Source organism: Pelobates fuscus, chromosome 3 (genome assembly GCF_036172605.1).
Source record: "Pelobates fuscus isolate aPelFus1 chromosome 3, aPelFus1.pri, whole genome shotgun sequence".
NCBI lineage: Eukaryota > Metazoa > Chordata > Amphibia > Anura > Pelobatidae > Pelobates > Pelobates fuscus.
Window position 1 is genome coordinate 263699578 of NC_086319.1, and position 26877 is coordinate 263726454.

Genomic DNA, 26877 nt, shown 5'->3' on the forward strand with positions numbered 1-26877 from the left:
CAGCTCTGCTTCACTCCCACCTAATTTCATTGATACTTCCTGTCCTAATGTGTTTTATACCCTACCTCCTAAAAAAAGGAAGCTCGTAAGGGGCGGGGCTTGGACGCCATCCTGGAAGGTCGCAGGAAGAATGAGCTCCTGACAAAAATCAACTTAAAAGTGTTTTCAAAGGGGGACAATACCCCAACACAGACAATCTACATAAGACTAACCCTATCCCGCAGTCATGGAGTGACCTAGCAGTGGACTATAACCCCACCATTGTTACAACCGGCAGCTGCGGCCTACAACCTAAAGCGGCCTGGTGCTGCCCTGGCGGGAGAAGCGGCCGATCTCCACGCCCGGGGTGACACAGGCTTTTACCCTTGGGAATAGTCTGAGCCTCGTACTCCCCCCCCTCTGGGCCGGCGGGGGTTATCCCGGCCCTCAACAAGCGGGTACTTACCTCTGGAACGCTCCTGAGCGACACCAGTGAAAGCAGCCTACACGCGGTCCCCCAAAATGGCCGCAGGCAATACCCCACAAACCTGCCTGCGACTCTGCGACTGGGAAGCAGACTTCCAGCAGAGATTCAACACTATGTGCCAGCAGTATTGGAGCGAATGGGAGAATCGGCGAAAGCCACCTACAATGCCTGCACCCATGGCGCAACCTCTGGAAAAAGCTCCAGCCCGATGCCTCCCTCCTGAGCGGAAGACCCAGAGGGTCCACAGCACCACCCGCAGACCACGCTCCAGGCTGCGACACCGTCGCCCGAGACTCCGAAACCTTCCTCCCAGGACAGCAAAGGAGGCTCGTGGACATGAGGAACTGGGTCCTGGCAACACTCGAGGCTGCTATGAAACGGCACGGCACAGCGACACGGGAGAAGAGCAGACCCTGCTGCACAAGCTTGCACCCAGCCTGATCAGCCTGCTGGAGAGGACCCGCTCCCTACCTGCACAAGGCATAGGCTGACTGACTAAACGAATGCTCATATATGAATGCTCATATTGTTGTTTTTATTTTTATGTTTTTAATTCTCTTCACCTGTCAAGATCTCCCTGAGATATGTTAATCTAATTACTCTACTAAGGCATACCAATACACTCTGTCAGTTTAGGCACTCTACTCTTCCTACTACTCCTGAATGCTACTTTACTGAACTTGTGACCAAGCATGTTCTATTAAAGTGAGAATCTCACTCCTTAGCACACAGTGTTTATGATAGATCTATATACACCTACTGCAGTCTTTTGGCTTTTACCTTCTACACCAGCTGCTCGTATAAGCCTGTGTTATCTCAAATAGCAATGGTTATGCCTATGTAGCTAGCTGTACTTACCAGGGATACAGTTCAACGTATTTCTCTGTAACTTACTTAGCCTGGTCTGTCTCCAGGCTATGCAGCTCACTAATGTGGGTAAGCACACAGCCTGTACACTGCATATTAGCTGGTTAGAGGAGACCAGCCACGTTCCTACTCTGTCATATCATAAGCCAAGCTACTGTTCCCTTTTATGTTATTTTTTTTGTCGTAATGAAGCTTAAGAAAGAATCCTGTTTACTTATATACCTACAAAAAAGTGCAATGTTTTATTATTGCCATGTGATCATATGTGACTATAAACCTGGTTGCACCAGCTGTTGTGGCAGTGCACATCCTCCTGTTACTTATCTGCACGAATAAAATAAAGAATTAAAAAAAAAAAAAAAAAAAGGAAGCTCGTTTAAGGAGGGTCCTCTTCAACCTATTGTTCCTGTAAGTTTTCTTGTAATTGTCCTAATTATAGTTACATCACCCCTCTCATAATATTGTAAAGCGCTACTGAATCTGTTGGTGCTATATAAATGGCAAAAATAATAATACTACGGACAGAAGCTGCCAGTCTGGGACGTGTGCCTTATCAAGCAGTGACCATCTTTCCAAAAGACTGGTCACTGCGTGAAAGCCACTAGTCCCTCTGTCCCTAATGCTCAATTCCTATAGAAAAGCACTTCTCAGAGAAGAAAAGAGAACACACTGTTAGGATTCCATCAATAGCAAAGCACAAACTTGAGCTTTCAGGTTAAATATCTGGCTTTAATGATAAACCAACCATTTATAAGAATGAGGTTAAGGAGATTAGCATATGTTAATGGGTACTGTGAACTGGGTTCAACAAAATAGACACCTACTGCCAGTTGAACTGTAGGGTTAGAGTGTAAGAATAAAGTTAAGTTGATTCCATCAGGAAAGGTCTTGCTTGTTTCAACTGCAATTCACAGTAACTTCTCATTGTTTTGACTGTTTGAAAAGTGTAGAGCAGCTACGTCTGACAGACATATTTCCCCCTCATTTACACTTCAAGACATCCCCTATCCTTCCTGTGGCTACATCTCCTCCCCCCCTCCCCCCGCCTTCAAGATACACTGATTCCTCACCAAGTAGCTTTTGCCATTTATGTATTGCCACAGAACACTTGGGTTCACCAAGGGTGATTTGACTATTTTTAAAGATATGTTAATAGTGCACTCTATTTGGATTACTTTACATTTTTTGCAGGTTAATATTTTTAATATTAAAGTACTAAAAAAAACAAAAAAACCTCCAATTGCAAAATAGAATTCACTTAAAGGGACCCTAAAGTCACCAAAACAACTTTAGCTTAAAGGGACAATGTAGGCACCCAGACCACTTCAGTTTATTGAAGTGGTCTGGGTGCAGTTTCCCCCTTTTGCACCATAGTGCTGCAATGGTTGTAGGATTAGGAGTATATTAAAGGAACACTATAGTTAAAGCAGTGACATCTGCTCCTGACACTGACGTGAAGCAGACAGAAGAAGATGGCGCCTGCGAGGGACATTGTCTCCCACCCCCCAAAGTAGCATCTAAGTAAGTCAGCATCTAGTGGCTCTTGATGCTGAAGCACCAGGAGCAGAGGAGAACCAGCAGCCCTAGCCACACCACCCCTTCAACCTGATGTTAACTTACTTCCGATTGTATTATCTTCTACTTCGGGGACAATCAGAAGTAAGTTAACATCAGGTTGAAGGGGTGGCATCGCTAGGGCTGCGTGGACAGAAACAAAAGTCATTTAAAGTGGAAGTGTCATCATCTAGGAACATTGCAGAATTTGCAAAGATCCCTAATGGTGACATTGCCGATGGTGACTAAAACTTTAACTTACCTGAACCTCTCCCTCTCAGGCTCCGCCATCATCTTGTAGCTGGTTCTCCTCTGCTCTTGGTGCTTCAGCATCGAGAGTCACTAGATGCTGATTTACTTAGATGCTACTTCGGGGCGTGGGAGGGTGGAAGACCATGTCCCTCGCAGGCGCCATCTTCTTCTGTCTGCTTCACGTCAGCGTTAGGAGCAGAAATCACAGCTTTAACTATAGTGTTCCTTTAATATACTCCTACAGTGCCCCATAAACACTGAGGGATCAGTTCAGTATGTTTGCACCTTACAACAAACTTGATTGACTGCTGACTAAACTCATTTCATCCCTCACAACCACAGTCCCAAACATTGCAATTGGGCACATCCTCAGTTCAAATCTCAAGCCACAGGACCAGCATAGGGTATTATATTGGTTAACATACATAACCTGAAATAGAGAACAAAGACAAATATATATTTATTTTCATATTGTATAAATGTTATGTATACTGTATGCACCCTACAGCGAGCATCTGGTTTTACACCAGAAAGCATAAAGTCCATATCAGTGCATCAGAGAAAACCTTGATAAATAATCGCATCCAAATGGAGCTTCTAGCAGGAATTCCTCCAATGCCTGGTTAATAGCTACTTTCCATTCATGTGTTAATTAGGGGACTGCTCAGTTTTGCATCATGGAATATTTGCATGTCTTAGAATTAAAGAATACACAGCTGCCACATTTAGCCTGAAAGGGTTTTTTGCATGTTGTACATCGATTAGTTTTGTTAGCCAGAAAAGGCTGAATTAGCCAAAAAAAAAAAAAAAATACACAAAAAATATGGGCAGAGGTATTGGAACATACTTTTTAATTATTTAATTCAAGTGTTTAAATCAGACATATTGACGTAAAATCAAGCACCTAGTTATGCAGTCTGCATTTCTAAACATTTGAGAAACAAAAGGACCATTTTGAAGAGCTCAGTGAATTAACCTCTTAAAGCGGCACTGTCATGGCCGAATCCCGTTTTGGTTTTTTTAACCCCTCTCCCAACTCCATTACATCTAACTGACCCCTGAGTCACCCCCAAATGCCCCTAAGCCCCCCATATTACCTATTTTTGAATCTTTATTTTGTGCCGGACCTATGTTCTGGGCGCCACCATCTTTGTGTGGGTAGATTAAGTCCCTGTGGGACACGTCATCTGCCCACACTAGACATCGCTGTGAAATTCCCGCACATGCCCAGTTAAACACCTGGGCATGCAAACGAGAATTAAATCCATTCATTCATTCGTCAGAAAATGAGGAGGGACCCAATGCCCCCACCACTGAGCGTCAGGCTGCTCACTATTTAGTAGACATTCCCCTACTTGCGGTATAGCGATTAGGGGCAGATTATTTACTAATACTAAGTCATGGTTACTTAGTATTAGTAAATGTGGCTGAAAGACCAATTTAGGTCTTTCAGCCTTTTGGTAGATAGCTCCCTGATAGCGTGGGAATTAGGGAGTTATCTACTAAGCGGCTGCAAGATACAGCCGCGGCACGAATAGGATCGGAGTTTCATTCATTAGAATGAAATTCCGATACGAACAAAGTCCCGAATTGCGTGCTAACATGAATTAACAAACTGTTCTCATTCTGTTAGGACGCAATTCAGCAGTTTTGCCGGCGTCGTGTCTAGATGACAGGACGTTCGGGAATACTGACAGGAAGCATCACGGGAACAGGGAGGAAAGCTAAGAATTGTGGGAAAATTTCTCTGACCACCGGAAATGAAGCACACTTTGCTCCTCCGCTGGTCAGAGATGGTCAGGCGTAGGAAACCTCTATAAGACAAATAGTCCCTACTTTTAAAGAAAACTAGAGCAGACAGGAAGAAATGAAGAACAGATCCCGAGAGAGGGAGAGAAGAGAAATCGATTAAAGAAAGGTAAGTTCGGCATGACAGTGCCGCTTTAAGGACTGAGCCAAATGTACACGTTGAGATCAAAACAAAATGTAAACAAAACCTTGAATTTGCGCTATATGTCTGTTCAGGCGTAATTCATCTCTTTCATATTATGTGCACCCACACTTATTACATAGCATTTTTATTCAGGGGAAACAGGGCTTTCGTTTAACATCAAATATTTTGGTATGAAACAATTTAATATGAATAAAATATAAAAAAAATGGGAGAAAATAAGATTTTTTTTTAAAAAATGTAGTTCTATGTCACATTTTAACTGTGAATGTCATAATACGGTTTGCTTTTACTGCAATAAAATACACATTTATATTCAGCGATGTAAAATAGTACCCACTATGTACAGTCTTTATGGTGTTTTGGGAAGTTACAGGGTCAAATATAGCATGTTCCATTTTACAGTTTTTTCACATTGAATTTCGCCAGATTGGTTACGTTACATTTGAGACTCATTCGTATGGTATGGTAGCCCAGGAATGAGTATTACCGCCATGATGGCATACCATTTGCAATGGTAGACAACCCAAGGTATTGCAAATGGGGTATGTCCAGTCTTTTTAGTAGCCACTTGGTCACAAACACAGGCCAAAGTTAGTGTTAATATTTGTTTGTGTGTGAAAAATGCAAAAAACTAATTTGAACGCCAATTTTGGCCAGTGTTTGTGACTACTAAGTGGCTACTAAAAAAGACTGGACATACCCCATTTGAAATACCTTCGGTTGTCTACTATTGCAAATGGTATGTCATCGTGGGTAAAATAAATTTTCATTCCTGGGCTACCATACGGTCTCAAAGGCAACCTAACCAATCTGGCGAATTTCAATGTGAAACAACTGAAACGCAAGCCTTATATTTGACTCTAACTTTTGAAAACACCATAAAACCTGTACATGTTATACACAGGAGTCTTCAAGTGTGAACACAAGTGTTTCAAAACAGTAAAACGTATCACAACAATTATTTCGTCCGTGTAAGTGCCATTTGTGTGTGAAAAATGTCACTTTCAATGATGATATCATTGTTGTAATACATTTTACTGTATGGAATAGTAAAACTGTACCCCCCATATATAGGTTTTATGGTGTCTTGGAAAGTTACAGGGTTAAATATAGTGCTAGCAAATTAAATTCCCTGGACTTTTGGCCTGGGTTGTCAGGCAGGTCCCGCAAATTGTAATTCATAAAATGACCTAATTATGTAAACTTATTACATAAATATATACGTAGAAATATTATTTTAACGTATTGACATATATATTTATTTTATATATTAATATATATATATATTTAATCAATATCATTCTACGTGTATTTTGATAATATATAATTATATATATATATTCTTAAAATACACTTCGTATGTGTGTACATACATATACTTAAATCAGATATATAATAAATATATATATGATCTAAGTATATATAATTTAATTTTAAACTGTTGGTTTTTTTTTTACAGGCAGAAGGGTGAGTACCTGTCATTACAGGCACTCCCCCTGCTGGCGATCACATGGCCCAGGAGGGCCGGAACGGGTGCAGGGGGACTCCCTGGGATGCCAGGTGAGTCCCCCCACAGCGATCGCCAGAAACCGGGTAAGTAAATAGGATGGCAGGGACGTGCTATGCTGTCCCCCCGGCGTTTAGAGCCGGGTTCACAAGGACGACATAGCATACCCGCTGTTCTTAAGGGGTTAAGAGTTGTACTGTGATAGGATGCCACAAGTGCAATAAGTCAGCTTGTAAAATGTCATCCCTGCTAGGATATTCCATGGTCAACTGTAAGTGGTATTATTGGAAAATGGAAAGTGTTTAGGAGCAGCAGCAACACAGCCATGAATTGGAAACCATGTAAGGTCACAGAGCGGGGTCACCAAGTGCTGAGGCGTATGGTGCGTAAATGTTGCCAGGGCTCTGTTGATTCCATAACTAAAGAGTTCCAAACTTCCACTGGCATTAATATCAGCACAAAAACTATCTGGTGGGAGCTTCATGGAATGGGTTTCCATGGCCGAGCAGCTGCATGCAAGCCTCATATCACCAAGTACAATGCCAGGTTTTGGATCCAGTGGTGCAAAGCACACTGTCACTAGACTCTGGAGCAATGGTAACATGTCCTGTGGAGTGATAAACCACACTTCTCTGTTTCGCAGTCTGGTGGGCCAGTCTGGGTTTGGTCGATGCCAGGAGAACGTTACCAGTCTGACTATATTGTGCAAACAAAGTTTGGTGGAGTGATGATGGTATGGGGCCGGGCTAAGCCTCTTACCTCCAGTGAAGGGAAATCTTACTGCTTCTGCACACCAAGACATGTTAGACAATGCTATGCTTTCAACTTTGTCGGAACAGTTTTGGGAAGGCCCTTTTCTATTGCAGCATGACTGTACCCCAGTGCACAAAGCAAGTTCCATAGAGATGTGGTTGCAGGAGTTTGGTGTGGAAGAATTTGACTGGCTCACACAAACACCTGAATACCTTTGGGCTTTTACAGAAAGCAACACTTTCTAGTTAAAGACAACACGGTCTTTCTGTGAGAAACATACTATATTTTTATATTTTCAATGGCTGAGCTTGGCACCTCCAAACAAAAATTGATGAACCTTTAGTATGGTCACTCTCCAAGTGCTCTATTGAACAAAGACATAATTGCTGCACTTGTCCAGACATTTACACAGCCATTTTTACAGACACAAATACATGCTCATTTAATCATAGTGCCAAGCAGCAGCTCAAACTGTTCTTTTAAACCCTTAAGGACACATGACATGTCTGACATGTCATGATTCTATTTTATTCCAGAAGCTTGGTCCTTAAGGGGTTAAAAAGATTCAAACTAAAGCTGACCGGACCAGTATTAAGGGGGTTAAGTCCTTAGCTCCTGCACTATTGTGCTGGGTTGGCAGCTTTGCCTTGCATTATCCTGGCAGGGAGAGGAGAGAAGGAGCAAGATTTATTAAAGCTGCAAAATATGCTGGGATGTGTATATTTTACCTGCAGCGTGTGATTGTGTGTGGGTGTCTGTAACAGTATGTCTGAGAGTGTTTTTTAAGACTGTGTCTGGGAGTGTTGTAAGAGTGTCTAGGTAAGGATATTTGTGAGTGCATCTATACATGTAAATGTCTCTGTGTAGACCAAATGTAGGTGGCACTCTAAGCAGGGCAAGCACCTTAACTGCCCTGTGCAGATATTAAAAGTGCTTGCCCAAACATTATTATATTTTATTGTTAAAAGGAAATTAATTTTTATTTAAAATAAACAATCATACCGTCACAAATATGCTTGGAAATTCTTAAAATTCAGAGGTTTACAGTTTACTTTAGCAGTGTCTTTTTCAATAAATATTCCTACAATTCAATTTTAACACTAAATGATTATGCGAATAATTTGCAAGAATATAAAACAGTAGACAACCAGTTAAGCTCCGGTAGTAAGTGAGCCTTCAAAATATTTCTATTATTAAAGTGTGCTTTAAGAAAAGGAGAACCGCTACTCTAGAATATTAGGGATTACGCTGAACCCTGATCACAAGTTATCTCCTCCGCCTAGGAGATTTTAGGTCAAGGGGAAGGGGGGGTGAAAAATAATGTGTAAAACAAAGGTTATAAGGACCATTGTAAATTGAGTGATGTGGTATTCCATTAATATGTCAAAGAACAAGACCTTAATGTTACATTTCCATGAATATATGCATGTATACATGTATTAAACACACATATCGATACACAAAGACAAAATAACTGCTGGAATATATATATATATATACACACACACACACACACACACACACACACACACCAAAACCGCATACATCAAAAATGAAACACAAAGCTGCACACATTGGCTGCTGATGCCGAGGCACACAGTATTCCCAAATATAGGGTATGTCTGTGCAGTTTCTGTGGCAATGCCAAGGGGCTGTCAGTGTGTGAGGAGCAGGGTGCTAATTACATGGCAGGGAGGGATTCAGCCCACACAAGACATGGCCGCCTGCACTGAACAAGTGTAGCTGTGTGGGATCGAGGAGTGTACAGCCAGACAGGAACGTGCAATGAAACCTATTCACTGAAACACACTGTAGATAAATATTATATGTACCACTGCACAGCTTCCCTGTAATATCACGCAGGACATACAGTAACATGCCAAGAAAAGGTGATCTTATAGAAAACCATCTAATCCGAGTCTGTGACAAAAATGACAATTAAATATTGGGGCGACACAATGCCATAGTAGCACAAAGAGGAGGGTGAGATATTTACACGCAAAGTAACAGCATACAATACAATTGCAAATGAACTTAGAGTAGGGTATAATACTGAGTCACTTAATGCCAGACAAGATAGTGTAACAAAACACACCCACTTAACAGCTTCAACTATACGGTTGCAACACTAGTAATAAGGTAATTTACTAAAGTCATGTAGTTAAATTTCCCAAGGTATCAGAACGGACAGACAACCAGGTAACAAAAAACAGGACAGGTACATAAAGAAATTACATGCAGTAGTTATAAGGTAATGGCGCACAGGATAGGTACCCAGAGTATTCGCAAGCAGTAACGGTATCAAAAGGTTATGGAATGCAGCAGAGGTAATCAAGGTAACGATGGCGTTCAAGATCAATTGATTAGTGTCTTCCTGTGTTTGAGATCAGATGTCCTCTTACAGGAATACTATAGCGTTAGGAATACAAAGCTTTATTGGGGACCTAATGTGCAAGTGTGGCAAGTACCATGCGCATTCAATTCACACACTTTTCTATGGGCGTTGTGCATCGTGTGCCCAATCTTTACTCAGTCAGTGCAGCGGAAACATCAGTATGACAGCCACTAACTAGAGATTGACTTTACCCCAATAGTAGGGTTAAAAGGACATGGACACTGCACCAAGACCTACTTAATTAAGGAAAAGTGGTCTGGGTGACTATAGTGTCCCTTAAGGTTCTTCAGCTACCCTTTATTAAAAGCCCTTCTGGATCCTGCTAAAGCCTGAATAGGTAGAAACGTTGCCAGTTCACCTCAGTGATGGCTACAATAAATACATGCAATCAACGTTAAATGGACACTCTACTGCCAAACACAAAATAATCACTATTCAGTAGATATACCCCCAATGGAAATATATATGCATTTAATTATGCATTTTTTCATAGGGGTGTATTTAAAAATAGCTTACAAAAGCTGCAGATCTTGCCTGCTGCCTTTACCAGCCCTCCTCTTCTAACTCAGCCCAGGCTTTCTGTGGCAGTCCAATCACAGACTACCCAATACAGCTTAATGAGGAGTGTTTGCAAGGCAGGTGCTCTGGGCAATTGCCTCCCACTCTTGAATTTAGCTCCTATGAGCTAACCAAACCATAAATTAACAGGAAAAGTTGTCTGCTTGAAAACCAAGAGGGTGTAACTAGGTTAATTTAGAAAAGTGTCAATTTCTATTGAAATCTGCACTTTTTGCAAAATGAAAAAAATATTAGTCTTCACACACACAACGATTTTCAGCAAGGCAAAGACCTTTAGGGGTCTGAATTGTTCCTATGAAAAGGACATCAGATTTCTCTTGTTTTTCTACTGTGGAATCTGAGGCAGAGATCACAAACTCAGGACTGCTGGATCTTCAAATTCAGCACTAGCCGTAGCTGTGTCAGTGATGCACTCTCATGCATGTGCAAGAACATACAAACAGAACTTAAAGCGGCACTGTCATGGCCGAATCCCGTTTTTTTTCTTTTAACCCCCCCTCCCGCCTCCACTACATCTAACTGACCCCTTAGTCATCCCCAAATCTCCTTAGATTACATATTTTTTAATCTTTATTTTCTGCCCCGATCTATATTCAGGGCGCCGCCATCTTTGTTTGGGTAGAGGAAGTCCCTGTGGGACACATCATCTGCCCACACTAGATAGTGCTGAGAGATTCCGAACATGCCTAGTTAAACACTTGGACATGCGAACAGGAATTTCATCTATTCATTAATTCGTCAGAAAGACGAACGAATTAATACAAAATGTCAGACGAACAAACAAACATCGAATATCAGTGTTTGTTCGTTTAGTTTATTACAAGGAGGGAGCTACCGGCGCACAGCTCCCTCCTTGTAATATGTAAAGATAGAAGAGAGAAGGGGCATGTCTACTATTTAAAAAAACACCAAAAACTACTGTCTACTACTGTCCCCCCCCCCCCGCCCCCACCCCTGCGGCGCGTGGGGGCCCTAAATTACAATAAGGGGGGGGACCTACTTTCCTCCCCCCGCCCCCACCCCTGGGCGGTGGGGGGGGCTCTAGATAAGTATGGTGGGGGGGTAACCTACTGTCCTCCCCCCCCCCTGAGCGGTGGTTGGGGACCCTAAAAAACAATAAGGGGGGGACCTACTGTCCTCCCCCCATCCCCTACCCCTGAGCGGTGGGTGGGGGCCCTAAAAAACAATAAGGGGGGTCACACCCACTCCCCCCCTCCGCCCCCATCCCTGAGCAGCAGGTGGGGGCCCTATATGAAAATTCACGCCCCCCATTAATGTGACTAGTGGTCCCAAGCCCCTAGTCACCACCGCCCCCAAATAAAACTATCCCCTACCTACACCCCTCACCCTAAAAATAGTGAGGAGGGGGATTGGATGGCTTGAAATCTAACCAATCATAGTGCTCTGTGTCATACACAGCGTGGGAAAGTTCTTTGGAATTTGGCTTAAACCAACCAGAGTGTTCTTAGCCTAACTGCAGGGCAGGGCAAGGCTTTATAAGCCTTCCCCCACCCTGCAGAGCTCAGTCTGCGTGGAGCCCTCCATGGGTGAAGATGGATTAATTTTCTTAGCGTAGGGTTTTTTCTTTTACATCTGGATTTTTTTTTTTTTTTGCACTCAGATTTTGTTTATTTTATTTTAAGTTCGACGGGTATGATGGCTTTTTATTTGGCCTTTTTTTGGGGCTGTTTAATTTTTCTTTACAGGTTAGTTATTTTATTCCCCCTCACTATTTTTAGGGTGAGGGGGGAAGGTAGGGGATAGTTTTATTTGGGTGGGGGGGTGACTAGGGGTTTAGGACCCCTAGTCACCTTGATTGGAGGAGGTGTGAATTTTTATTTTGGGCCCCCACACGCTGCTCAGGGGTGGGGGCCGGGGGAAAGAAGGTCGTCCCCCCACCGCTCAGGAGTGGGGGCCGGGGGAGGACTGAAGGTCCCGCCCCCCCCCCCTTTATTTTTTTAAGGCCCCCACCCAGCACTCAGGGGGACGAAAAATAGGTCCCGTCCGCCCAATTGTGATTTATTGCCCCCACCCACTGCGCAGAGATGGGGGCCGGGGGGGGAGGACAGTAGGTTCCCCCCCCCACTTATTGTTATTCAGGGGGCCCCCACCCGCCGCGTGGGGGGGGGAAGGGAGAGCGGGCTGCTCACTGTTTAATAGACATGCCTCTACTCGCGGTATAGCGAGTAGGGGCTGAATTTACGAATACTAAGTAATCTTTACTTAGTATTAGTAAATTTGGCTGAAAGACCAATTTTGGTCTTTCAGCCTTTTGGTAGATAGCTCCCTGAAACCGTGGGAATTAGGGAGTTATCTACTAAGCGGCTGCAAGATACAGCCACGGCACGAATAGAATCAGAGTTTTTCATTCATTCAAAGGAAATTCCGATCCGAAAAAAGGCCTGAATTGCGTCCTAACACGAATGGAGAAACGGTTCTCATTCTGTTAAGACAAAAACCGGTAGTTTCCCCCGGCATTCTGTCTCAGTGACATGACGTTCGGCAATACTGACAGGAAGCATCGCAAGATCACGGATCAGCAGAAATGAAGCACACTTTGCTCCTCCGCTGGTCAAGCGTAGGAAACCTCCATGAGACAAAGTAGTCCCTGTTTTAAAGAAAACTAGGACAGGAAGAAATGAAGAACAGATTGTGACAGAGGGAGAGAAGAGGAATCGATTAAAGAAAGGTAAGTTCGGCATGACAGTGCCACTTTAATACATGCTAAACACAGTAACAGCTGACAAAACCAAGACTATTTAAAATAGCTTTTTTCCCCCTGAGTAGCAGAGTACCATAGGCTTACACAGGAAAGAGTTAAATAATTCAAAATTACACTACATATCGTCACATGCCTCCCGAAAGCCCTGCAATGCTTTTACAACCCAGGCCCCCACTCACATTTATTTTCTAAATGTATATAATGGAGTAGCATATTCTGTGTGCAAAGGCACAAACGTTTAAAAAAAAAAAGCAAACCAAAAAAAAACCACCTGTACGGAAAAGTTTCCTAGCTTTTTCTTCTAGCTATTAGAGTCTATGGAAATATGTCAAGCCCTATCGCCTTAAAGTAAACGTGTAATGTCACCATATTTCACAAAACACAACACACATTCCAAGCAACAATCTAAAAATACAACAAATGTCATTGCTACCAAGAAGCTATACCATAAAGATAAATTTAAGCTGCTCTGTCAATCCCCTCAATCCAAAATGTGTATTTCATAACGATAAAATCCTTGTGAAATAGTCACATTGACTGTGTTGGAATCTCACTGAAATTATACTGAAGATATAGTAAGACAAATTTAGATTTACTACGCATGATAAAACTTGACAAAAGGCGAAGCCAATGTCAAGTTTTGGCCTTTGCCCCAGCCATCATAAGTGACAGAGGTGGGGAAAATGCATTGTCTATAGATCTCGGTGTAGAAGTCTTATGCATGCACCCTAGTGGTGTGATATAAGGTTGCAACCCTACCGTAATGTGAACATATGGTGTGAAGTAATAGGCTGGATAAGTCGACTGTAAAATACGCCACAGAGCACTATTTGCACTGTATGATTTAGGTAATGGAGCAAGATGACCCAACAATGCTCTGCATACCCGGAGCAGTCCTCAGGGAGAAAAGAAAAAAGAAAAAAAAACAGGCTGCCAGGAACCTGAAACTTCATGCTTTGGGCAATATAAATTCTAAGTGCATATATTGCCCATTTACATTAAAGGGACACTAGTGTCACCTAAACAACTTTAGCTTAAGCAGTTTTTTGTATAGATCATGCCTCTGAAGTTCCACTGCTCAATAAACTACCATTTAGGAGTTAAATCACTTTTGCTTCTGTCCATGCAGCCCCAGAGACACTTCCCCTGGCTGTGATTCACACAGCCTGCATTAAAACAAAATTTAATTTTCAAAAAAATGTACTTTACTTTCAAAGTTTTTGTCTCCTGCTCTGTAAATCGAATTTTAATTCCATACAGGAGGCTCCTGCATGGTCCAGCAAGCTATTAACAGGGCAGGAGATAAATTCTAAATTAAACAATGTGCAATAAAGGAAGTGTAAACATTAGATGACTCTTACAGTGTTATGGCTGTGTAACTCACATGCTGGGAGGTGTGACTAGGGTTCATAAACAAAGTAATTTAAATCCTAAATGACAGAGGATTGAACAGTGAGACTGCAGGGGCATGACCTACACAACAAAACTGCTTCATTAAGTTACATTTGTTTTGGTGACTGTAGTGTCCCTTTAACATTAATGTATTTGGCAACCCACTTAGACTTGCATGCATACTTTATTAACTTGCACCAAGTCTGTTTTGTTTTGGCTCTCAGGCCAGAGACACCACCTCAAAAAATACTATTCATAACACTTGCTAATGTTATTGTGCAAAAAAGAGAATTAAAATAAAATGATGAGGTGGATTTGGAGTTTCTTTTTTCAATATGAAAAGGATGGGTTTAGAACCCAATAAAAAAATACTATATAACCAATCATATACATTAGTTTTATGCCTAGACTATGCTGTGGATTTAATTCACTGCTGCATAAGTTTATATGATAAGAATGAATACCATTTAATATACACATTTAATAATGAATGTAAGTTTGCTTAGCAAAAAGTACAATTGCATTATTAAAGGACCACTATAGGCACCCAGACCACTTCAGCTTAATGAAGTGGTCTGGGTGCCAGGTCCAGCTAGGGTTAACCCATTTTTTTTATAAACATAGCAGTTTCAGAGAAACTGCTATGTTTATAAATGGCTTAAGCCTTCCCCCAAAGCCTCTAGTGGCTGTCTCACTGACAGCCGCTAGAGGCGCTTGCGTGATTCTCACTGTGAAAATCACAGTGAGAGCACGCAAGCGTCCATAGGAAAGCATTGTAAATGCTTTCCTATGCGACCGGCTGAATGCGCGCGCAGCTCTTGCCGCGCGTGCCTATTCAGCCGACGGGGCGGAGAGGAGGAGGAGAGCTCCCCGCCCAGCGCTGGAAAAAGGTAAGTTTTACCCCTTTTACCCTTTCCAGAGCCGGGCCGGAGGGGGACCCTGAGGGTGTGGGCACCCTCAGGGCACTATAGCGCCAGGAAAACTATAGTGGTCCTTTAACAAAGGCGCATGGCAGGTGCACTTTAAGCTTTGAAGAATGCTTACATTAGGTTGAAACTGTGTTAAAATAGACTACCAACTGATTGAGGACAGAAGGACTTTCTGTGCATATTTGTAAAATAGGACATTTAGCAAAGCATTTCTTACTTTGGACATTCTTTGCATTTTGTGTAATTTCAGAGTTTAGCTAAGGAAATATCCAGGAAGGTATCTAACTTTTCCACTAAGACAACTTTGCCTGGTATTGAAATTCAAACAGTAACTACCTTCATAGCAAAAATAAATAACATTTCCATGCAGGACATGCCATTCCCTATCCTCTAACCATAAAGGATTCCCTTGAGCTCCCTTTTCTTAGTAATAAGAAGTACACAGAAAGGTCTTTGTATTACCTAAATTATATATGACTTAAAAGAGACTAGTATGGCATGTGCATGACATAACAGCACTTTGATGGTCAGGGGAAAGCTAGAGTTGTCAAGCAGGATTAAAGCTTCAGTGGGTTTGTTTTTTGTGGGGGGGTTTGAGTGCAAATTACTGAGACAGTAAGAAAAAAAAATAAGAGTTAATCCGAATATCAAAAAAACCTATACAAGGAGAATAGGAAGTTTTGAAGGTATACCCGTTTAATAATTACTAAACGGGATTCCTTTTCTAAAATAATCTTTGAACACTGTAGCACAGAGGTAAGCAACCTTTTAGCAGCATTGTGCCAAAATAAGATTGTGATGGCCCATAGCGTGCCCGTCCTATTTTATTTAAATTGAGGTGTGCATGTTGCCGTATTCGTTTTGGGTTATTATATACTGCAGTTGCTTTGTATCATTGTATTTGTGCGTATATGAGCTATTAGATTGTATATGTTCATGAGTAGTTTGTGTATGGGGGCTGCTTGTGGAAATGTGTGCATGAATGAAAATGTCAGTGAGTTTCGTAGTGTGTGTGGGGCTGTTTGGGGTATTGCATGTGTGGGGTTGTGTGCATGTATGTGGATTGTTAGTGGTGTTCCGTTTGTGCGGACTGTGTGTGGGGTTGTGTGTAGGCTGTTTGTATTATTTGTATGAGGGGGGATTATTCTGCATTTTGGTGTATATCTATCAGTGTGGGTAGCTTCCCTGGGTTCCAGTGGAGACCAGTCTGGCCAGGTACAGGACCTGCAACAGCAGTTGCGGACTGCTCTACTCCAGTGTGAATTCCCATACGTGCTGCAATGCGTAAATTGAGGATTTTCCTTCACCACCTTTTCGTATTACTATTTCACTGGGACTCTTGATAGGCCAGACCCCGTTTGGCCTGGCAGCCTTGAGTGCCATGCAAAGACACCTTGAGTGCCGTGCATGGCACACGTGCCATAGGTTGCCTACCCCTGCTGTAGCACAATGCAAAAAGGATCATCATAAGTAAAAAGAGATTTTGTGCCTTCTCTTTTAGAACCCTGTGCTGTTGAGAAATCACCATTGATGTTGAGAAATCTTGCTTAGCACTATGTGCATGTGCAGCCCTAGTTAGATGGCTGACAGGTTCGCATGTCAATCTAATGTGCATGTACATCATGTTGGCACTTCCCCTATTCAGAAGCGCCTGCAACCACATGTTACTGTCACTAGCCCCAACCAAAGTCTAATTTTCATACACAAGGAATGCATAACTATATATTGCATGTACAGAGCAAATAAACTTTACTCATACACTGAAAACATATGTGAGACGAATTCCAAGGCGCCATGCAGACTTTGCAAGAAATAGGGGCTGAAGCGCTGGGAATAACCAGTACATCACACATGATGCTTCAAATTCAAGCCATTATACTAAGACATTAATAAATGGGCAGTGGAAATTGCAAGCAAAATGTCTATGTTGGCATATAAAATATTGTTTTAAAATATTGACATTCCTCTCTCTTTAAAATAAGTGATGCATGAATAAACCTCTGCCGTTCACTTCAAAACACCTTTTACAAATAATGACACTGGCCACGCCAATGCAGTTTAACACATTTATCGGCAGCCACCTGTACTATGAATTTTTATTTGCTAAAAACACATAACATGCTGATAGTGATATCACTCATTAAAATTTAGTGAAGCTTACGTTAATCAATAAAACTAAATGCCAATTTAACATTTAAACAAGTTTAATTGGGAAACTGTCAATTGCTTTGGCACACATGAGAAAAACTTGGGGGGCCAGAAATGCGAAATGTTACTTTAAAAGAGGCATACACTGGTCCGTTGTGCCAAAGTGTGCATGTTAATTTCTTTTATTATAGCTTAACCACCAGATACCTCCAATGATGAAGGCTAAACAGTAGTGTGTGTGCGCCTTTATGCATTTTTGTAACTTTCGCGCTGGTTTGGCAAACTAGTGTGTTTGTATGTGTACGTCTGTATAACTCTGTATTTTCATGTATGTGTGTCTCAAGTTTGTCAGTTCCTGTGTGTTTCTACATGCATCTTTGCATGAATGTGTATATGTCAGACCCAGCTATACTGTAAGGTGGCACAGGCTACAACATTAGGGCTTCCAAGCAGAGGGGGTGCAAAATCCAGAATCCCCAAGCCAGGACTCTGAGTTGGACTGCCCACCAAGAGATTACCAAACCTTGTGGTGTTGTGGAGACAGGCTTGGAGACTATGCTGAGGCCTAATAGAAAGCAGTTGTTGTTGGGGGATTCTATCATAAGAGGTGTGGAGGTGGACAATGGTGGTCGTGTGAGAGGTCTTCCCGGAGCTACTGCTCACAGATACAGGAGACATATTTGTAATATTGTTAAGCGAGCAAAGCAGGAAGGGGAATTGGATGTATTTGTCCATCTAGAGACAAATGACTTGGCTTGCAATGAGGTTTCAGAGCTAAAGGAAGTTTTTAGTGTTTTTGCCAATGATATACGGCAGGTTGCTTCCACATGGTCACTCTCTGAAGTTCTGCCTGTGCATAACACTCAGAACGACAGACAGATGCGTATTAGGGACTTTAACTTGTGGCTTGGTGAATGGTGTCGGGAGCAAGGATTTGGCTTCAATTTTTATGGTAGCTCTGTTTGGAATGGAAATAAACTGTACAAAAAAGATGGTTTGCATCTGTAACGGATCGCCTGGCACCCCGACTGGGTACCTCCGTTAATGGATGCTCCTAGCGCTTCCTGAGGCCTCCAAGCACTCTGGCAGACACCACAATCACCGAATCAGAGAAGCATATGAATTCTCTCAAGCCTCTGAATGCTGTAGACAGTTGAATAGGAACCATACGAATAGGTTTGCACTCCTAGCAGTCAAACTGGAACAGCATGCAATAAATCCTTCCCCCAATAATGAGACGACACTTCACTTTGAGGGTAAAACAGGAACTCTGGACTGGCTCATCCAGCCTGGCTTTTATTTCCAACTCACACATACAGGCCACACCCAGGGGGAGGCATAAAAGAACCAATGACATAGATGTTACCTCCCACACATCCCCTCCCCTTAGTGTGACACATAATCCCATTATTCATACAGTTTAAAATATACTTTTTACACAATATTTATAACTTCAAAACCATACATCACATTCACACAAAATTACATATCCACAATCAATCCCTTCAGGGGAACAACATATTAAAAAAATGGCATGGATCAAACCAGGGGTTCAAAAGTTACTAAAAGTATCTTTTAAAACCCCTAGCTTTACAGGGCCTTCTCTGTGCTGGAGAAGTAATTCAATTATCTCCCAGCACAGAGACAGACTCCATTAACCACATGGTTGCAAAACGACATAAAACACTTTAAAATACATAAAGTCACATTTTACACATAACACACAGACATTTCACCTATCCCCAGATAGCTGGGATCTGAGCGCACAAAACTACCAAATAGCGCGCAGATCCTACTCACACAGTACAATTGCCATGGAGCTAAAGTCTTTCCCATAGTCTTTCATTATGAATAGGCTCCATGGTATAGCTATCTGGGGTATCACATTCCCATAAAGTCTGGTCCATAGTCCAAAGGCAAGAGGCGGGCTATCGGCCCCCTCCAAGGACACGTGGCGAGGTCGGTTTCGCCACAATCCCAAAAAGTCCCAATATGTCCATAGAGGAGTTTAAAAGGGCCAGCAACAGCAATATACAGTATAACAAGCCCAAATATAAATCTTTAAATGTACCAGTTTTCCAGGGGCCATAGTCAGCGGGTAAGAGGCAGGCAGCCAGGCCCCTCCAATGTCCAGTGGCGAGGTGGGTTCCGCCACATTTCTCCCCTTTCCCATTTAGACTATCCAGACTCCAGACCTCCAGTCGGTCTGGGGCTCTGATAGTCGGCTGGGTGTCCTTACAGGGGGTAGTTGTCCAGATGGCCCCCTGCCACTCGTGTCCAGTTGTAAGTCCAAGGCTTGGGGAAAAAGTAACCAGGGTGTCCTCTCCCCTGGTTGAACACAGCTGTTGTTGGGGAAAAACGACTGTCTCCCCTTCCCATATTTTGTCTGGCTGTTGTGGACTAGGACCGACTGTCCCTATCCCCAGTGGTGTAGGTGCAGAGACTACGGTCCCATCTGCACGGTTGTGGGGTTTACTGTCTCCCCTTGGTGTGCTAAGCTGCCGCTGGGGAGAGGGAATGACAAACTCCTCTCCCTGAACCGTAGACTGCCGCTGGGGAGCAAGGACGGCTCCTTCAGCTCCCTGTAACTTGGGCACAGAGACCACGGTCCCATCTGTGCTGTTGTGGGGCTTACTGTCTCCCCTTGGTGAGCTGTGCTGCCGCTGGGGAGAGGAAATAACAAACCCCTCTCCCTGAACCGTAGACTGCCGCTGGGGAGCAAGGACATCTCCTTCAGCTCCCTGTAGCTTGGGCACAGAGACCACGGTCCCATCTGTGCTGGTGTGGGGCTTACTGTCTCCCCTTGGTGTGTTAGGCTGCCGCTGGGGAGCAAGGATGGCACCTTCAGCCCCCTGTAATACACACTGCCGCTGGGGATCTGGGCCAACTGCCCAGCCTCCCTGTAGGGCCGGCAGAGAGACCACGGTCCAATCTCCACCTGCCATCTGTGGGTCTTCCCAGGACCAGTCTATAAGGTCCCCCATTTCTGGGGCTGGTTGGGCAGTAGGAGGTACTAAATGCAGGTCTCCTGCTGGCGGGCTTAGTTGTTGGGGAGGGGGAACAAAACTCACCGCTCCCAATGGTGTACAGTCCAGAAGCCCCATCAGGTTAGAGACAGGCGGTGTCACTGGATCATATAAGTCCGCATAATTCTGTTTGATCTCCCACTGCTCTGGTGGTACTTGTGGGGTATATGGTAATTGACTGGCGCTGAACAGGTGTTGGTAATCCTGCTCCAGCTCCCATTCCTGGACAGCCAGTTCAGTCAAGTCTGGCCTTAGGTCCTCGGCCATAGGGAGATCCAGCACGGCTTCTCTGTAGTCAAATATGTCCCAAAGCCGTGACTCTGCCGCACTCCCAAAGTCTGGTTCTGCAAATGTCCCCCATAATAAGCCAGGGCCATTATAATCCTCGCCCTCGGGTTTGCCAAATTTGGCCATTCCAGGCACCCGCTGAACCGCGTACCAACGTAGCGCTTGGTATGCGTCCTCGAGACCCAGTTCTCTCCATGCCAGTGAATCAAGTTGCATCACCCATTCCTCCTGAGCCTGTTCTCCCAGCATAGGTATCCGTAGGGCCACTCTGGCTTGTAATCGCTGCTCCTTGCTGGGGAGACGCTCACCTCGCCAACGCTGGACACCCTCTAGGGTTTCTTCCCACATCCCCTGTCGGGCATCCTCTCTGCATGCCAACCTGGATGCCTCTGCTATCGGCTTATCCAGGGTGGTCAAGATGCTCTGTAATCTCCAGTTAAACTCCTCTTCCACTTGGAGCACTGTCCAGGGACTCGCTGGTTCTATGCCGCTCCATAATAATTCCTGTGTCTCCAGGGTGTTGTTCCTCTCACACCAGGACGCCATCCCACCGCTGCCACCAATGTAACGGATCGCCTGGCACCCCGACTTGGTACCTCCGTTAATGGATGCTCCTAGTGCTTCCTGAGGACTCCAAGCACTCTGGCAGACACCACAATCACCGAACCGATGCAGCATATGAACCTTCTCAAGCATAGGAATGCTGTAGACCATTGAATAGGAACCATACGAATAGGTTTGCACTCCTAGCAGTCAAACTGGAACAGCATGCAATAAATCCTTCCCCCAATAATGAGACGACACTTCACTTTGAGGGTAAAACAGGAACTCTGGACTGGCTCATCCAGCCTGGCTTTTATTTCCAACTCACACATACAGGCCACACCCAGGGGGAGGCATAAAAGAACCAATGACATAGATGTTACCTCCCACACATCCCCTCCCCTTAGTGTGACACATAATCCCATTATTCATACAGTTTAAAATATACTTTTTACACAATATTTATAACTTCAAAACCATACATCACATTCACACAAAATTATATATCCACAATCAATCCATTCAGGGGAACAACATATTAAAAAATGGCATGGATCAGACCAGGGGTTCAAAAGTTACTAAAAGTATCTTTTAAAACCCCTAGCTTTACAGGGCCTTCTCTGTGCTGGATAAGTAATTCAATTATCTCCCAGCACAGAGACAGACTCCATTAACCACATGGTTGCAAAACGACATAAAACACTTTAAAATACATAAAGTCACATTTTACACATAACACACAGACATTTCACCTATCCCCAGATAGCTGGGATCTGAGCGCACAAAACTACCGAATAGCGCGCAGATCCTACTCACACAGTACAATTGCCATGGAGCTAAAGTCTTTCCCATAGTCTTTCATTATGAATAGGCTCCATGGTATAGCTATCTGGGGTATCACATTCCCATAAAGTCTGGTCCATAGTCCAAAGGCAAGAGGCGGGCTATCGGCCCCCTCCAAGGACACGTGGCGAGGTCGGTTTCGCCACAATCCCAAAAAGTCCCAATATGTCCATAGAGGAGTTTAAAAGGGCCAGCAACAGCAATATACAGTATAACAAGCCCAAATATAAATCTTTAAATGTACCAGTTTTCCAGGGGCCATAGTCAGCGGTAAGAGGCAGGCAGCCAGGCCCCTCCAATGTCCAGTGGCGAGGTGGGTTCCGCCACAGCATCTTTTTAAAAGGGAACAAATGTTCTCAGTGAGCAATTCAGAGGTTTTGCTAGGATGTATTTAAACTAGGAGGGGGGGAGGCAAAAGGGTGATAAAACATCAATCCAATTGTCCCCTAAAACAAGGACAACAGAAGGTGCCTGTAGCAAGTGTGTTAAAAAAGGATAATCTGAGAGTCATGTCTACAAATGCTCGCAGTTTAGGGAATAAGATCCATGAACTTGTGGCAATAATGGCAACTGATAATGTAGATTTAGTCACTGTTACTGAGACATGGTATAAGGATAAAAATGACTGGGACATAGCAATACCAGGGTACTCTTTATATAGAAAAGACAGGGAAGGCAAGAAAGGGGGAGGGGTGGCCCTGTATGTGAAGGATAGCATAAAATCTAGCCTAATAAAGGTTAGTGAGGTGAACATAGAGTCAGTTTGGGTTACGTCAGAATTTGGTAATCACACAGTAACTTGTGTAGGTGTGATTTATAGGCACCCAGAACAAATTGAAGAGTTAGATAATCTAATAGTTGAGGAAATAGCTAAAATGACAATGAAGGGGGAAGTTATCATCATGGGTGACTTTAATATTCCTGATGTGAATTTGAAAACCAAACTAGCTGCTTGTGTCAGGAGCACATATATTCTATACTCCCTACTGGGATTGTCTCTAAAACAAGTCGTTGAGGAGCCAACTCGTAAAGAGGCCATACTAGATTTAGTGGAGATTTGGTATCAGATATTACTGTAGGTGAAAGTTTAGGATCCAGTGATCATCAGTAAGTGTGATTTAATATAAGAACAGTGACCGAGTCACACCACACAAAAAACAAAAGTTTTAGACTTTTTTTAAAATTGGAATATGTGTAAAGGAGTCGTTATCAGACTGGAGCAATTTAAATGGAGTCCAAGAGAAATGGCATTATTTAAAAGTTGCACTACTGAAGGCAACAGAAAATTGCATTAGGCTTGTCCGTAAAAGTGAAAAATTCAAGAAACCACTCTGGTGCTCCGCAGATGTGGCCAAAATAGTAAAAAAACTAAAAGTTAGCATTTAGTAATTATTAAAAAAAAAAAAAAAAAACAGAGTGAGGAAGACAGAATGATCTAAAAGATTAGGCAGAAAGAGGCTAAGCAAGTTATAAGAGCTTCCAAATCACACACAGAAGAGAAAATAGCAATCAGTAAAGAAAATGGGACAAAACATTTTTTAGATACATAAATAAGAAAATGAAAGTAAACCACGGATTACTTAGATTGAAAATAAAAGAAGGAATGTTTGTAGAAGAGGATAAAGATCTAGCTGACTGCCTCAATGAATATTTTTGTTCAGTATTTACAGATGAAAATGAAGGAAAGGGGCATCAGTTGGAAAAAAAAGGACCAGTTAGTAATTTGCTACATGTGAGTTTTAAAAGGAAGAGGTTCTATTTTAACTGTCAAAAGTAAAGACAAATAAGTCAATGGGACCTGATGGAATACACCCAAAGGTATTAAAAGAGCTTAGCTTAGTGGTACCCTCATTGTTCTTTATTTCTGGCTTCCCTGACCTCGGCTCGTTTATTCTCTGTCCTTGTGACGCCAACCCGGCCATTTTAAGGTCCGGTAATGTTACGTTTTTATTACACTCTGTGTGTAGGATCCCATCCATTCCAGACAGTGGTGTACTAGCAAACCATTAACAGATTTATTTAACCAATCATTGTTAACAGGAGAAGTCCCAGAAGATTGGAAGTTAGCGAATGTTGTGCCCATTCACAAGAAAGGTAGTAGGGAGGAGTCGGCCAGTAAACTTTACTTCAGTGGTGGGGAAAGTAATGGGAAACCATGTTAAAGGACCACTCTAGAGCCAGGAAAACATACTCGTTTTCCTGGCACTAGAGTGCCCTGAGGGTGCCCCCACCCTCAGGGACCCCCTCCCGCCCGGCTCTGGAAAGGGGAAAAGGGTTAAAACTTACCTTTTTCCAGCGCTGGGCGGGGAGCTCTCCTCCTCCTCTCCGCCCCGTCGGCTGAATGCGCGCGCATTCAGCCGGTCGCATAGGAAAGCATTTACAATGCTTTCCTATGGACGCTTGCGTGCTCTCACTGTGATTTTCAAAGTGAGATTCACGCAAGCGCCTCTAGCGGCTGTCAGTGAGACAGCCACTAGAGGATTAGGGGGAAGGCTTAACCCATTAATAAACATAGCAGTTTCTCTGAAACTGCTATGTTTATAAAAAAAATGGGTTAACCCTAGCTGGACCTGGCACCCAGACCACTCCATTAAGCCGAAGTGGTCTGGGTGCCTAGAGTGGTCCTTTAAAGGATAGGATTGTTGAACATCTAACATCACATGGATTTCAAGATCAGAGACAACATGGGTTTACTTCAGGGAGATCATGCCAAACTAATCTTATTGATTTTTTTGATTGGGTAACTAAAATTATAGATCAGGGTGGTGCAGTAGACATTGCTTACCTAGATTTCAGTAAAGCTTTTGACAATGTTGCACAAAGGAGGCTTATCAATAAACTGCAATCTTTACGTTTGGATTCCAATATTGTTGAATGGGTAAGGCAGTGGCTGAGTGACAGGCAACAGAGGGTTGTAGTCAATGGAGTATATTTGAAGCATGGGCTTGTCACTAGTGGGGTACCTCAGGGATCTGTACTTGAACCCATTCTCTTGAATATTTTTATTAGTGATATTGCAGAAAGTCTTGATGGTAAGGTATATCTTTTTGCTGATGATACTAAGATATATAACAGGGTTGATGTTCCAGGAGGGATAAGCCAAATGGCAAATGATTTAGGTAAACTAGAAAAATGGTCAGAGTTGTGGCAACTGACATTCAATGTGGATAAGTGCAAGATCATGTGTGGCGGAACCAGCCTCGACACTGGGCATTGGAGAAGACTGATTGCAAGCCTCCTGCCCTGTGACTATGGCCCCATGTTGAAATGCTTGATTTTCCCCTGCAAAAAGACCCGAAAGCCGGGTAATTCGGTACTTTCCCTATTTGAACAGTGATATCCCAGATAGCTATGCCATAGAGCCGATTCGTATAACAAAAGACTATGTCAAAGACTTTGGCCCCATGGCAATTTAACTGTATGTATGTGATCTGAGCACCATTCAGTAATAATGTGCGCTCAGATCTAAGCTATCTGGGGATAAGTGTACCTGTTTTATGCAATAGCTGCACAGTTAAATATATTTATGTATTTTATTGTCTTTTGCTACCACGTGGCCAATGGAGTTTTGCCTCTGTCCTTGGAGATAATTGGATTACTTCCCAATTATCTCCAGGATAGAAGACTCTGTGGAACCGGTTTTGGGCAGAAAAGCCATGCTTCATTTGGTCACAAAGGACTTCGATCTAACTTTTGACGCACTGGACCCATTTGTATGATTTTGACGTATGTATTGCATTGATGTGAATGTGATGCATACTTTTAAACTTATGAATATTGTGTAAAACTGTATTTTCCTGCCTGTGATAATTACATTAACCCATTGTGTAAGGTAATTGTATCACAGGCAGATGGGAGGATTTTGTGTGGGAGTGTCTGAGAGTATTGTACGTGTTTATTGGTTGTTTTAAAAAAAAACCTGTGGGTGGTACTAATGTGTAAGAATGTGTATATAAGAGCAATAAACCCACAGCTCTAGCAGTTCTACTTCACCCTCAATTTGGAGTGCCGTCTTTTATTGGGGGAATCTGCCATAAAGGATTGCTATGCTAGGCATACTCCCTTGCTATAATCACTCCTAAGCTCTGGTAAGAGCTTTTTCCTGTCTTTCTCTCTGGAGGAGTCTACGGTGGTTATGGAGTCTGCTGCAGTGCTTGGAGTCCTCAGGAAGCGCTATGAACATCCATCAACGGAGGTACCCAGTCGGGGTGCCAGGTGATCCGTTACATCATGCATCTTGGACATAAAAACCAAAGGGCAGGGGGGCGGAGCCTGGCTTACAGGCTGCAAGGACGTGCTGAATTAGAGCTCCTGAGCATCATGGCACGATTTTGGGCAAAAACCCCAATAAAACTGCACGTTAAACGCCTGGAAGTTGACAGCACAACCAGGGACACCCGGGCAAATCGATGGATACCAGCCGTTCACCAATTGCAGCAAAAGCATCAAGAGGCCTACTCGAGGCCCTGTCGGGGAGAGACGGCCGCTTGCGTCACGGGCGACTCGGCAGAGAGATCCCCAAGCGACTCACCTCCTACCCCCCCCCCCCCCCTGGACCGGCGGGGGTCATCCGGTCCGCACGGTGGGTTCGGAGCCGCCAGCCAGACCGAGAAGCGAGGTGGAGATAGACCACTGTTGGCGCCCACGAGGCACCCCTAA

The 26877-nt window shown here is 43.3% G+C and overlaps 1 protein-coding gene across 4 annotated transcripts in view; it reads right to left on the reverse strand.

The window, feature by feature from the left end:
• The window catches only part of PPP3CC (protein phosphatase 3 catalytic subunit gamma), an 81553-nt gene that overhangs the window by 40637 nt on the left and 14039 nt on the right, over positions 1-26877 (reverse strand). The gene's annotated exons all lie outside the window — the stretch shown is intronic.